This window comes from Pelodiscus sinensis, chromosome 33 (genome assembly GCF_049634645.1).
Source record: "Pelodiscus sinensis isolate JC-2024 chromosome 33, ASM4963464v1, whole genome shotgun sequence".
Lineage (NCBI taxonomy): Eukaryota > Metazoa > Chordata > Testudines > Trionychidae > Pelodiscus > Pelodiscus sinensis.
The window spans coordinates 4320841-4330437 of record NC_134743.1 but is presented as its reverse complement, the minus strand read 5'-3'; positions in this window follow the sequence as shown (position 1 = coordinate 4330437).

Sequence of the window (9597 nt, the reverse complement as noted above, 5' to 3'; positions counted from 1 at the left end):
TGAGAGATGATTTTGGAGGCTGGACACCAGTTACAATTGGTGGGACCAGCTGGGAGATGGAGCACTGGAACAACCAGTAGTGGCTCAATAACTTCCGCATGCAGAAGGCCACCGCCTTAGAGCTATATGCCTGGCTCGTCCCTGCCCTACTGAAATGTGACACCCACCTGCGGTCCGCCATCCTCCTGGAGAAGCAGGTTGCTATTGCCTTATGGAAGCTTGCCACCCCAGACAGCTACCGGTCGATGGGCCACCAGTTTGATGTGGGGAAGACCACTGTCAGGGTCCTCCTCATGTAGGTAAGGCAATCTAGGGCTGCAATAACTGCTGGGGGGGGGGGAGAGTCCTGGAAAAGGGGGACCCTCAGGAAAGGCATGTAGGTGGTTCAGGGGGTGGAGTGGGGGTCGGGGGTTGTGCCATCCTGCCCTCACACAGCCCTATTGCTGGGGGGGACAGCCTCATAGGGATGGCTACTCGGGTGTTTCAGAGCAAGGGGAGGGGGGCAGGCACCTCTCAAGAGCTCAGGCACTCCCTCTCAGCCTGTTTTGTGTGTTTCTTTTTCTCCTTCTACAGGTGGTAAGGGCCATCAACTCTGTCCTGCTGCGCAGGGGCATCTGCCTCAAAGACATAGGCTTGCGCAGGGGGTGTACCGGGTGTGTCCAGGCACACCCTAATGTCTCAAAAAAAAAGTGGCTTTGAATTTTAATTTAATCACACGATAAGCTCTTTTAAGTAAAGTTTAGTTGTTAATTTAAAAAAAATTAAGTTTAGTTAAGTTTTAGTTTCTTTAGTATGTGTAGCAGGGCCCTTTAAGAGCCAAACCCCGGCCTGGAGCAGGCCCGGGGAGTTCAGCCCAGCTGGGCGGCGTTGGCCCATTAAGGCCCAGCTGGGAGCTATAAAAGGGAAGGGCTGCTTCAGCAAAGGGAGTGTGAGCCTGGCTGCCGAGGGAGCAAGACACTCTCTGGAGCTAGGGCAGGGCTAGAGAGTCAGGCTGGGCCAGGGCGCTTGGACAGCCAACCGGCCAGCCTGCTAGGCCTGCGGCAAGGCTGTGAGCCTGGCTGCCGAGGGAGCAGGATGCTCTCTGGAGCTAGGGCAGGGCTAGAGAGCCAGGCTGGGCCAGGGCGCTTGGACAGCCAACCGGCCAGCCTGCTAGGCCTACAGCAAGGCCTGCTGGAGAGACACCAAACCCCCGGAAGGGGGGCTCAGAGCGAGTGACTTGGGCACTGCCGGAGGGCAGTGTGGCGAAGAGAGCAACGCGACCGGAAGATTCCAGAGGGGAAACGCCACGTGAGCGGAGGCCTGTGCGGGCGGAATGGACTGATTCCGGGGGACAGACGACGGACCCCCGCTACGGTGATGAGTGACCCCCTCACAGATGGTGGAGAATGTGGGTACCTGAAGATACGCGATCCCGGACCTGATGTAAGGGCTCCGCGTGTGCCTCAGTGGACCCTAAGCAAAAAAAAAAAAAAAAAAACCCCACGCAAAGAGAGAAGTTTGCGGGGTTCCCTCCTCCCCTCTCGGCGAGCTCGAGTGTGAGGGCCATGGAGGGAGAGGCAATGCCCGACGGACTGACTAAGGGGCGACAGCCGCCATTGAAGCTTCGAGCCCAACGGTTGGCGGCGCAGCTCCTACAACAGCAGAGGCTGGTACAGCAGCTGGACGCGCAGTACCGCCAGACTCTACAGGAGGTGGCGGAGCAGGACCAGGCCGGTATGGGGGCCGCCCCGACTCCACTGGCTAGCTCCCCATCCCTGACCACGCGGGAACCCGCGGTGTTTGCCCTCCTCGACTCGGGATGCAGCCAGACGCTTATCCGCCCCGATGTACTGCCTGAGACCGCGGCGCCCGAGGGGGCGCTGCAGCTGCGGTACGTCCATGGGGACATGAAGACCTATCCCCAGGTCCGGCTCCCCTTGATGGTGCGTGGAGTCACCCGAATGATGCGAGTGGGGGTGGTGTCGCACCTGCCATACCCTATGGTGCTAGGACGCAACTGGCCAGGTCTTACAGCTCTCGTTAAAGACTTACCTGCGCCGATCGAGCCCCGCGTGGAACTCCTGGGGGAGGAACTCCAGGCAGTCTGGCCGCAGGGGTCGCCCGACAGGGAGGACCCCGCCGAGCGCGACGCCCCTGTCCCGGCCGACTCAGTGCGCTCAGACCCGGAGGACGTGCCGATTGCGCGGGACTCGGCGGATTTTCCCCACGACCAGCGGGAGGATCCCACCCTGCGGGAGGCCTACGCCCAGCTCGCCTGTCGATGGAACGGTAGTGGATCCGCAGAGGGCGGCACACTGGCCCCGGTTTGAGCTACGAGCCGACCGGCTCTACCGGGTCGGGCAGAACCCGCAGACGCAGGAGGAAGAGGCCCAGTTGTTGGTACCCTGGGTCCATCGACGAGCCGTGCTGAGGTTGGCGCACGACATTCCCGCCGCCGGGCACCTCGGGCACGAGAAGATCCTGGCCCGAGTCCTGGCCCGCTTCTTCTGGCCCGGGGTGTACAAAGAGGTCAAAGACTATTGCCAGTCATGCCCAGCCTGCCAGCTCGCCGCAGCCCCCGGGGTGCCGAAGGCTCCCCTCGTCCCTTTGCCCGTGGTAGGGACCCCCTTCGAAAGGATTGCCTTGGACATAGTGGGGCACTTTCCGCGGAGCGCGGCTGGGTTTCGATATATCTTAACGATCATGGACTATGCAACCCGGTTCCCCGAAGCCATCCCCCTTCGAAACACCCGTGCCCGCACGATCGCGAACGAGTTGGTGCGGATTTTTGCCTGGGTCGGGCTACCTCGGGAACTACTGACGGACCAAGGAACAAACTTTACATCCCAGTTGCTGCGTCAGGTCTGCGACCTCCTGGGTATTCACAAGCTACAGACCTCCGTCTACCACCCCCAAACTGACGGGCTGGTAGAGCGGTTCAACCACGCCCTGAAGGGGATGCTGAGAAGATTTCCCCCACTGGACATGAAGCACTGGGACCAGCTCATCCCTCTGCTCTTGATGGCGGTGCGGGAGGTGCCACAGGCCTCCGCTCGATTTTCCCCCTTCGAGCTCCTGTACGGCAGACGACCTCGTGGTGTCCTCGATCTGGTCAGAGAGACCTGGGAACGGACCCCCTCCTCCTCGGTCGGGCTTCTGCAGTACGTACTCCGGCTTCAGGAGAGACTCACGCAGGTGGGGGCCTTGGCTCAAGAAAACATACAGGCGGCCCAGGGAGCGCAGGAGCGAGGGTATAACCGGGGGGCCCAGGAAAGAGTGTTTGAACCCGGGGAACGGGTGTTGCTGTTACTCCCCTCAGAGGAGTCAAAATTGCTGGCCCGCTGGCAGGGGCCGTATGAGGTCTCCCGACGAGTGGGCCCGGTCACCTATGAAATTCATCAGCCGGACCGGCGAAGGAAAAAACAAATATACCATGTGAACCTCCTCAAACCTTGGCGAGGGCGAGAAGGCATGTTGGTCGCGCCATACCCGTCGGAGCCCGTGTTAGGTCCTAGGGTCCCTGACACCAAGGAGGAGGAGATACCCCAGCTCGCGGACACCCTGTCTAAGGACCAGCGGCATGTAGCCCAGGTGCTCATCGAAACGTTCACCAGGACCTTTACTTCGCGTCCGGGCCGAACCTCGGTGATAACGCACACCATCCGAACCCCGCCCGGACAGGTTGTTCACGAGGGAAACCGACCTCTTCCCCGACGGATGCGCGACGTCGTGGAACAAGAGGTTCGCACCATGTTGGAGCTGGGAGTGATCGAGCGATCCAGAAGTGAGTGGAGGAGCCCAGTCGTGTTGGTCCCTAAGCCAGATGGAAGCATTAGGTTTTGCATCGACTTTCGAAAGGTGAACGCGATATCGAAGTTTGACGCCTATCCGATGCCCCGGATGGATGAACTGCTGGAGCGCCTGGGAAAAGCCAAGTTCATAACAACCCTCGACCTGACCAAGGGCTATTGGCAGATCCCGCTGGATCAGGAGTCCCAGGAGAAGACAGCTTTCACCACCCCGTCCGGGCTCTTCCACTTCGTGCGCATGCCATTCGGCCTCCATGGGGCACCCGCCACCTTTCAGTGGATGATGGATCGCCTGCTCGCCCCTCATCTGGAATATGCCGCAGCTTACCTGGATGACGTGGTCATCTATGTTCGCGACTGGGAGGACCACATAAACCAAGTGGCGGCCGTGTTACGGACGCTCCGCGACGTGGGTCTCACGGCCAACCCCCAAAAGTGTAAAATCGGCGCACAAGAGACCACCTATCTGGGTTATCGTTTGGGGCACGGGCTAGTCCGGCCCCTGGTGGGGAAGGTAGAGGCCATACGAAATTACCCCACACCGACCACGAAAAGGAAGGTCCGACAATTTCTGGGACTGGCGGGGTATTACTGCCGATTTGTCCCCCAATTTGCTAGCATAGCGGCGCCGCTCACCTCTCTGCTCACGAAGGACAAACCTCAGAGTGTGAGGTGGAACACAGAGTGTGACTCGGTCTTTCAACAACTTAAAGAAGCCCTGTGTAGCGAGCCCGTTTTGCTTAGCCCAGACTTCGATAAACCTTTTTGTCTACAGACAGATGCCTCCGCCACTGGGCTGGGCGCCGTACTCTCCCAGGAGGTCGGTGGAGAAGAGCATCCGGTGGTCTTTATCAGCCGTAAGCTGTTTACCCGAGAACGCCAGTACTCCGTAATAGAAAGAGGCGCTGGCGATCAAATGGGCGGTTGAAGCCCTAAGGTACTACCTGCTAGGGGGTGAGTTTACCCTATTGACAGACCATGCCCCGCTAAAGTGGCTACAAACTATGCGGGACACCAATAGCCACCTTATGAGGTGGTATTTAGCCCTTCAACCCTATGTGTTTTCCATACACCACAGGGCGGGCAAGGCCAACGCCAATGCGGACGCATTGTCCCGCCTGGATGAGGAACAAGAATCCAACCCCGAGGTGGGGGACCGGGACTTATGGGGGAGGGCAGGTAGCAGGGCGGATTGGCCGCCCACGGAACCAGAAGAGGAGGAACCCCTCAGGACGCCCGGGTGGGCGGAGGCGGACCCCACTCCGTCACCTGACCGGAAACCAGAGGGCGGGGCAGGGAGGTTAAGAATACGGCGGGAGAGGGCAGTCAGGGCCCAGCCACTGGAGGAGCAGGAGGCAGACCCCGAACTCCTGCCTGGGGAGGCTGAGGCCCGGGCTGGGCTGCCCCCAGCTGAGTTCCTGGAGGCCGGCCGAAACTTCCCAGAATGGGGTACGGAGGCTGGGCGCAGACCAGCGGCAGGAGCACCCCTGGACCCCGAGGACGAGCCCAACGTGCTGGACCAGCTAGATCCCCGGTGGGTGCTGGAACGCCGTGGCCGAACTGCCGGCGGGACCTCGCGGGACCCAACCCTTGACCCCTGGAGCGGGCCGCCCAGACCCTACTAGAACGACGGGGACAACTCGACAGCCGATGAGCCCTCAGAAGTTACAGGTACCCGGGAAAGGGGGGGGAAGAAGGGGCCCAGGGATCACTCAGGTAGGAGAGCCGCCACGGCCAGCAACGTCCGGACTGAGTCAATCGCAGCGACGCGGCTGCACTCAGGGTCCCTGGGCCGGGGCGCAGTGAGACGGGTGGGCCTGTGCCCCCCCCTCTACCCCCCCGGCCGGGCCGTCCCGGGTCCACTCCGGGAGGAGGACTTGATATGGACGCATGGAACTGCGGCCCCGCCTCGTAGCAGGACTGGGACTTGTGGAACAGGGCAGGCACCAGGGGACCCCCCCCCCCGGGGAGATATTTAAGGGGGAGGGTGTGTAGCAGGGCCCTTTAAGAGCCAAACCCCAGCCTGGAGCAGGCCCGGGGAGTTCAGCCCAGCTGGGCGGCGTTGGCCCATTAAGGCCCAGCTGGGAGCTATAAAAGGGAAGGGCTGCTTCAGCAAAGGGGGTGTGAGCCTGGCTGCCGAGGGAGCAAGACACTCTCTGGAGCTAGGGCAGGGCTAGAGAGTCAGGCTGGGCCAGGGCGCTTGGACAGCCAACCGGCCAGCCTGCTAGGCCTGCGGCAAGGCCGTGAGCCTGGCTGCCGAGGGAGCAGGACGCTCTCCGGAGCTAGGGCAGGGCTAGAGAGCCAGGCTGGGCCAGGGCGCTTGGACAGCCAGCCTGCTAGGCCTACGGCAAGGCCTGCTGGAGAGACACCAAACCCCCGGAAGGGGGGCTCAGAGCGAGTGACTTGGGCACTGCCGGAGGGCAGTGTGGCGAAGAGAGCAACGCGACCGGAAGATTCCAGAGGGGAAACACCACGTGAGCGGAGGCCTGTGCGGGCGGAATGGACTGATTCCGGGGGACAGACGACGGACCCCCGCTACGGTGGTGAGTGACCCCCTTACAGTATGTTTGATGAATAAAAATTGTCGTTTATGATAAATGTTCGCCTTTAAAAAATATAAAAAATAAAATTCCCTGGGTGCACACCCTAACGAAATGTGCTGCACACACCTATGCTCAGAGACCTAGACCCCATTGTGGCTGGATTTGCTGCCCTCAGCTTCCCAAACTATGAAGGAGCAGTCCATGGGACCCACATTCCGATCCGCGCACCACACCATCGAGCCACGCAATATGTCAACCGAAAGGGCTACTTTTTCATGGTGCTGCAGGCCCTGGTTGACCACCGTGGACAGTTTCTCGACATTTGTGGCGGGTGGTGAGGCACGGCGCAACAATGCCCACATATTTAGAAACTCTGCCTCTACCGCAAGCTACAGACTAGCACATTCTTCCACCAGCAGGACTTTTGCAAGGGGGATGTACAGATGCCAGTATGCATCATCAGGGATGTAGTCTACCCATTCATGCCCTGGCTCACGAATCCCTACATTGGCCACATGAACCCCACCAGGGAGCAGTTCAATGCACACCTAAACCAGGCCCATATGCAGGTAGAATGCACCTTTGGGCACCTCAAGGAGAAGTTCAGGTGCTTCCTGACCTGCCTCAACGTGAGGGAGCACAACATTCCCAAGGTGGTTGCGGTTGCAGTATAGTGGGGGTGCTGCCCACTCTTGTGGCCCTGCATACACTCTGGTTTTGCATTCACTGGTTGCTTTGTTGTGCTGTGTGTGACCCCTACTTCCCTATGCTGGTCTGCAATGACTCTGTGTGTGTCTTATGTGCAGCACGCAGCGGGGGATGGGTCCTTGAAGGGAGGCATGTAGGAAATGGCCAAGCCACCTGACACCTGGGCTAGGTGGAGGAATCTGAAGAAAGCAAGGAGTGTGGCCGCCTGGGAGCTAAGGGACCAGTAGCTGGGAGTGTGAGTTAGTCTCAGCTGGGTAGAATGAAGAGAGCAGACTGAGAGCAGGAAAGGGGGGTTCAGGGCCCATAAGCCCTTCCCTCCCTGCCCCCAAGAGGAATAAGGCTGTCTGCTCTCGGTGTCTGAGTTAACAACGCTGTGTCTCTGAGAAGCAATAAAACTTACTCTGCTGGTTGGCTGAGAGTCACATCTGGCTACACATGAAGGTGGAGGGTTGGGGGTGCCCTGACATGCCATCACAGTGGTGTCAGAAGTGAGATGGACTGCACCCTGTGGAAGGAGTATCCAGCAGTAAGTGACTGGGGTTCAGTAGTAGGAAGGGGTAAGGCATGCTGGAGGCAGAGAGAAGCAATTCCAGGAAGTGGCGGGGCAGGTGGCTTAACCCAAGTGTGGCCACAGAGCAGTAGTGTCCCCCAGGATAGGCAGTGGTGCTCAAGGAGCCTGGCACTTTGAGGGGTTCTTTCTGGGAATCGTGGGGTACTGCAGCATCATCCGGTAAGTCTGCACCTCAGGGAACGGCAGGGAGATGGCCTACAACTGACTCCTTAAGGCAGATGTTGTGAGACTGTGCAAGGAGAGGAGCCTGCCTGTGGGGAAATCGACCAAGGCCCAGCTAATTGCCTAGCTGGAAGAGAATGACCAGTCCAGGGGCCTGGATCCTGTCCCAGCTAGGAAGCCAGACAACCCCTGGGAGTGTTTCAGGCTATGAGTCAGGAGAGAGGGCTGGAGTCTGCCAAACAGGCATTGTGCCCACCAGGCCATGCTCCACCAGCAGCGGTTCATCCTGGGCAGGATTTTCCTCTGTACAGCTGCAACAGCAGGAGGCTGAGCTGAGGCTAAAGGAATTGGAGGACCACATGGAACAGCAGCAGCATGAGTGGGTGATGGCAGAGCGGAGAAGCCGAGAGGCCCTGGCTGCTGTGAGTGGGGAAGGGCCCAGGGGGCCTAGGATGGCAGGTCACTTTGAGAGGTTTGTGCTGTCCCAGTGTAAGAATGTAGGGGACCTGGACAGATTCCTTAGTTCTTTTGAGTGAGCCTGCAAGCTGCACCAGGTCCCTGTAGCTGACTGGCTCTGGCAGCTAACCCCATTATTGGATCAGAAGGCTGCAGCGGTGCTCGGCCAGCTGGGGCTGCAGCTGGGGTGCTACGTATGGGTCAAACAAGCCCTGCAGCACAAGTTCAGGCTGACCCCTGAGACATACAGGAAAAACTTCCAGGAGGTACAGAAGGACCTTAAGGAGACCTACGTAGACCTGGCCTCCCACCTGATGTAATACTTCCACAAGGGGCTGTTCAGGGCCAGGGCCCAGACCACAGAGGACCTGGTTAAGCTGATGGTCCTAGAATGGTTCTATACAATGTGTTCGTCTGACACGGAGTGTGTGCTGTGACTGGCAGCTGGAAACTGTTGGCTTCTAATTAAAGTGTGAAATCTAGAAGCCTCTGCTGATTGGCTGAGCCTTGGTAGGGAGAGGGACTATCAGAGGGACCAGGGAGCTTGCAAACAGGTGATTGCAAACAGGGAGTTTAGAGAGGGAGTTTGGAAGGGAAGAGGGAAGGGGGTGAGGTTCTCTTGCCTTTCCTGTAAACCCTTTTTTAGGACAGCAGGTATGGATGGTGATAGGTCTGCTATTGTTACCTGCACAGAATATGCCATGTTTGTCTTTCTCCCGGAAGAAAGAACGGATTTCATCTGTACTAAGTGCAAGCTGGTCGCCATTTTGGAGGAAAAAATTAGAGGACTGGAGGCCCAAGTGTCAACTCTCCTCTCGATCAGAGAGGGTGAAGACTTCCTTGATAGAAGGGAGCATTTAATCCTGCAAGCACAGCAGGCGGAAGAGCCAGAGAGGGCAGTACAGGACGAGGAAGAGAACTGGCAGCATGTAACTTCTAGAAGGAAAAAAAGGCCAGCACAGGAATCCGCCATTCCTACAGAGATGAATGGGCCTGCCTAATAGAGGGGTACTAGGTACATCAAGTAAACTACATAATATCTTCTTTTCCTCATTTTGTATAGGGATAAACAAAGTTGGAAAATTTGAATCCCAATTAGACCCTTTAATTTAGGGTATCAAGATTCAGGAAACTCTTGTCTAATTAACTTCAAACTTTGTAGAAAAATCTGATTGCCTTTCAGACATCTTCCCAATTGGGAAGCCACTAGGATTTGTAATTGAAATGTGGGGCCATGTTCAGCAGTGCACCATGACTAGAAATCAGCTGTTCACCCAACAGAGTGCTAAATCTGGCCTTTAGAATCTGGCAAACTTAAATATGAAGCATTTGCTACAACTCCACAATATTATTTAAGATATTGGGCCTG